The following is a 5,748-nucleotide window of genomic DNA, read 5'->3' as shown; positions in this document are numbered from 1 at the left end:
GAAATTGAAATAGTAATACAAAGCTTACTTGTGCATGCTTCTAACTTTGTGGTTGCAGATAAAAATGATCTATTTTTGTATATTAATTGTATATTTGCCAAAGTTGCTAAATTCTCTTGTAAATTATAAAGATCTTAGATTCTATTGGTTTTCTATATATATAGACCAACATATGCCTTGTGTATATGAAAGCTCTGCCTCTTAATTTCATTTATAATCTCCATAACTTTATATCTTCCTCTGGATATACTGGCTGGACCTCTTAACCTTTCTTAATTCTTACCAAGAAATCCTCTGGGTTTCCTTGCTGCTTCGCTGGAAATTCATCTCATTATTCTCTGCTTCTTCTTTGTTTTTCCAACCTTTAAATGCTGGATGCCCCAGCCATCAGACAATTGATTTTCTCTCCTCAATAACTATGTTTCTCTTCAATTCATTTCATTTCACCACTTTAAACACACCAGGATGCTGATGACTCTCAAGTTTACACATCTTAGTTAGTACTTTCTTGAACTTGAGACTTGCATGTAACACTATTTATTCAATTTCTCTAGCTCATATGTATATTATGTCAAATTTATCTGCTTAAAAATAAATTTTAAGGACTGGTGAGCTGGAACATGGGCAAGTTTATTAAATTTACAACATAAATTTGATACATCAGATTTTATATATACTAGTTACACATGCAAAATGGTAAAGAAAAAACATTACTTAGAAATTCTTCCAAAATTCAAAATACAGTTCATATATAATAAATAAATGAAGTCAAGTGAATTTTCACTTCTGAATGGTATATATAAAATATTAGGATTGACATCATGTTTGAAAAATTGGAAAAAGTATCCCAATCATGTTACATGGCTCACAAAACAGCAAATTATATTGAATATGATTCAAAATAGCAACTTCTACAAAATGATCCTTGAATTTAGTCAACAGGTTAAAAAAATGGGATTTTGTGAACAACGAGTGTTTTGACAGAAAATTTAAATGTACCTACAGATCTTGGCTTTGACAAATGGAACATTTCTTAAACTGCTACTATGAAGACAAACTGAAAACTTTGCTTGAACCTATAAAAGCTATTAACATATGAACTGTTGTAAAATTTATAAATTCTTAAAAGAAACCTAATTTTACCAAATAAAGTAAATACAGTGAAAAATCTTTTCTTGTATTGATCATTTGGTAAAACAATGAGTATGTATTTGGTAAAGTGACCCGTTTCTGTTAGCTAGTAGCATTCCCTTTTCTTAAGAGCTTATTGTGAAAACTTTTAAATTGTATGTCTTTTGCTCTATTTTGGTGTTCAGTAACTCTGTGCTTAATTTTTTAAAATCAAAGTTCAGTAGAAATAAACTACACCTACATTTTGAAAGACCTACCAATCACTCTATGGTTCCTAAGCCATATCTAGTTTGTAAAAAATATAAACAATTCTGAATATTTGCAGTAGGTCTAATTCTGAGTATAGTCTTCTTTTCCATGTGTCCTGTGTTTTCCCAGGTATACTGTAAACATAAAGGTATAGCGTCCTTAGAGCTATGTCTACAAGTTGAAAGCATAATGTTTCATTATAATTAACATTGGCTTCTTAATTGTAGAAAGGACTACACTACAATTTAGCCCAATTCTTAGCAGACAGATTAATTATACCAAAAGACTAATTACTTTTCTCATTTTGATGTTTCAAATTTGTGCTGTGGATTCTGTGCCTTGTGGTAATTAAACAGTGTTCATTTTTGAGGACTAACCCTTTTTACTTATATTAGAGGCCTTCACTGTGGGGAAATGTTGCTTTGCTTTATAGGCAACAATGCAAAAATGCTAAACTTTTATTGTCTTTTTATTTTCAGCATGGTAGTTAATTAGCTGAATAATTAAGGACTTATTATTATGACCAATTTTTACTTTTAAAAAAATTGTTACAAAACTATCCAGTTTAAATTCCAATATTGATCTAAATGTAAATAACTCAGTTAAACAATTCATTTTAGTTAAGTTCATAAGAAACACTATTTCCAAATATATATATATTATATATTGATATATATATATTATATATATAGCATCTGAACTACTTAAATTTTAAATTAATTTATATATATATATATATATATATATATATATATAGCATCTGAACTACTTAAATTTTAAATTAATTTATCTAATTATCTATCATTTATTTCCATGAAGAGGGTACATTTGATAAAACACAATGTATCTTTTGATTTAATCTTTTGAATCTTGCTTTCTTCAAAATTGCACATGCAAATGTCTCACTTTGTACTCTTTAGAAAGTTGTAAATTTATATTTAAATTTACATTCTAACTTTATATTCTAAATTTATATTCTAACTATAATAATAATGTAGTGATATTTGATAGATAATTTTCAAAGAGCTCAAAGGCTGTAGATAATATGTTATCAGACATATCACAGTTTTCTTATCTTTTTCTTTTTGGTTGAATTAAATAATCCCAAAATAGGGTGTTGAAAATGAAAACACTTTGTATTGGAAACATTATGAAAGGCATACATTATTATTTTCTTAACTCTAGGGTAGGATATTTGAATTTTTAGGTTTATTCAAAAATTACAGAGACATTTAATTAGAAATAACACACACACTCAATTAATTGAATGCATCCTCTTTCATAAAGTAAGGGCATGTCGTTCTCTCACTAATCCACACAGCCCATTGGCCAGGGCCAGCCACCCCTCACTGCCATGTGCAGCCCATGGTCTAGGACCAGAAAACCACTCATTTCCAGGTGCAGCCATTTGGTCAGGACCAGTTACCCCCTCAATGCTCCACACAGCCCATTGGCCAAGACCAGCTGCCACCTCACTACCCCGAACAGCCCATTGGCCAGGCGATCAGCCCCATAACTGCTCCACATAGCCCATAGGCCTGGAATAGCCTCCCACTCACTTTCTCGAGAAGCCAATTGGCCAGGACAAGCCACCCCTCACTGCTCCACACAGCCCATTGGTCAGGACCTGCTGCCCTCTCACTGCTCCACACAGCACATTGGACAGAATCAGCAGATCCCTCACTGCCCCACTCAGCCCATTGACCAGAACCAGCTGCCCCCTCACAGCCCGATGCAGCCCATTGGTCAGGACCTGTCGCCCCCTCACCGCTCCACAGAGCCCTTAGGCCAGGACGAGCAGCCTTCTAACTGCTCCACAGAGCCGTTAATCCAGGACCAGGCGCCCTCTCACTATCCCACAGAGCCCAGTAACCAAAACCAGTGGTTGCCTCACTTTTTGAAACTGCATTTAATCACTTATTAAATTATCTTAGGACTTTTGTCCCCCTCACGGTCAGAAGCAATTCATTGACCAGGACCAGTCATCTTCTTGCTCCACCATACAGCCCACTGGTTAGGACCTACCATCCCCTCACTGTTCCACATACACCATTGGATAGAAGCAGCCAACACCTCACTGCCCACTCTGGCATTGGCCTTGAGCAGCCGCCCTCTCAATGCTCCACACAGCCCATTGGCTAGGACCAGCAGCCCTTTTGTCTCAGTGAATAGAGTCCAACCTATAATTCTTTCTTTTATCATTAATGTATTTATGTGTGTGTATCCCCTCTAAGAAACCTCTGCTTACCCTCTAGGTAATCTTAAAGATTTTACCCTACATTTTCTTATAAATCTTTACCGTGTTTAATATTATGCTGGAGGGTACAAGTTTTATTTTTTGAATACATGCATCCAGTTATGGTAGCCTCACTTTTTGAAACTGCATTTAATCACTTATTAAATTATCTTAGGACTTTTGTTGAAAATAAATTGATATTTTTATATGTGATTCTATTTGTGGACCGTTCTGTTCTATTGATCTATTTGCTTCTTTATATTTTAATACCACACTGTATGATTGCTGTAGGGTATGAGAAGTCAGTTTCAATCGAATTTCTCTTTCACAAAGATTGTTTTGATTATTCTAGGCATTTAGCATTTCTTTGTAACTTTTGGAACATGTCCATTAAAAATGAGTTAAATTTTTTATTCAGATTGCACTATATATGGAGATTGCTTTGACATCTTCTTAAAAATATATTTTTATTGATTTCAGAGATTTTTATAATCTTTTTTATTTTATTTTATTTTATTGATTTTTTACAGAGAGGAAGGAAAGGGGAGGGATAGAGAATTAGAAATATCGATGAGATGAGAGAGAAACATTGATCAGCTACCTCTTGCACACCCCGCACTGGGGATGTGCCGGCAACCAAGGTACATGCCCTTGACCGGAATTGAACCTGGGACCTTTAAGTCCGCAGGCCGATGCTCTATCCACTGTGCCAAATCGGTTTTGGCTATTTTTTGTAATCTTTATCATTGTAAATTTTATAATTTTTTAATTCTACGTGTCCCTTTTTTTGTCGATATTCTTTTCTATTTTTTTTGTAATTTTGTGTTTTCCTTTGTACTTTATATATATAAATAAAATATACATATATTTTTTTCTTTCATTTATTTTCATAAAGTATAAATAAATAAAAATAATATGAAATTACGTCCTCCTGGTGTGATGTACTGACTCGTCCTAGTGAAAGAGTACACACCTATTACAGATTGTGTCATTAAAAAGGGAACTCCTCAGTTAACAGGTTAAGGATACTTACCCTGCTGATTGTATCTAGAGGTTAATTTTAGTTCAGGCTGTTGTTACAATACAAGCTTAAGGAGGCAGGCAATTAAGGCTATTTTGGCTCTTTATGCCAAACAGCCCCTTAGTCTTCTCTTTCACAGAAACGAGTGTCAGAGTAATCTATTCATCCATCACTCAGGGTCTGCTGGTCAGTCCTAGCATTTGGAGCCCCATGTGAAGAACCAGGAATGCAAGAAAACGTGGTGGAATCCTAAATAAAGAAGAGGAAGAAAACAAAACTAACTAACTTACTAACTGTGAAGTAAGTCATTGGAGCCCACTTTGGATTTCCAAGTTCGAGGGAATTCTTTTTCACCGAAGGTTTCATAACAGAACAACAGTTATCCACAGAACAGCAGAAATATATCACAGTGCTAAAATCGTTATTAAAAGCAGGTGGTGCCTCTGTTACAGAAGAACAACCAAAATGCTTATTAAAATCTATTATAATTTATAATCCTTGGTTTTCTGATCCTGGAACACTAAGTCTTAATCTCTGGGAACAAGTGGGCAGGAATTTAAAGAGAAATGAGGCCCAGGGAAAACGAGTGCCCTTATCATCATTAACAATGTGAGTTTTTGTTCAAGCTACATTATGCCTACTTCATATTGAAAATTAAAAGCCTACAGAGCAACACGAGGATTTACCACTGCCCCCTCCTCTTGAAGCTGAGCCTTTAAAGCCTGAAATACCTAAAGCCCTGCCACTGGAGGAAATATTTCCCCATCCTCCGACTCTGGCATGGGAGAGTCCACCAACTAGATCGTCAGTTGTGGGATCCTGTGTCAGACAAGCCATGTGAGAAGGAGAACTTTCGGCTTGCCCAGTTATGCAAGATCAATAAGGTAACAGAGTTTATGAGCCACTCTTCTTCTTTTTAAAAAAAATATATTTTATTGATTTTTTTACAGAGAGGAAGGGAGAGAGCTAGAGAGCTAGAAATGTCGATGAGAGAGAAACACTGACCAGCTGCCTCTTGCACACCCCCCACCGGGGATGTGCCTGCAACCAACGTACAATGCCCCTGACCAGAATCAAACTTGGGACTTTCAATCCACAGACCGATGCTCTA

This window comes from Pipistrellus kuhlii, unplaced genomic scaffold, assembly GCF_014108245.1.
Source record: "Pipistrellus kuhlii isolate mPipKuh1 unplaced genomic scaffold, mPipKuh1.p scaffold_m20_p_5, whole genome shotgun sequence".
In the NCBI taxonomy this organism is placed as follows: Eukaryota; Metazoa; Chordata; class Mammalia; order Chiroptera; family Vespertilionidae; genus Pipistrellus; species Pipistrellus kuhlii.
Note: the sequence above shows the minus strand (reverse complement) of the source record.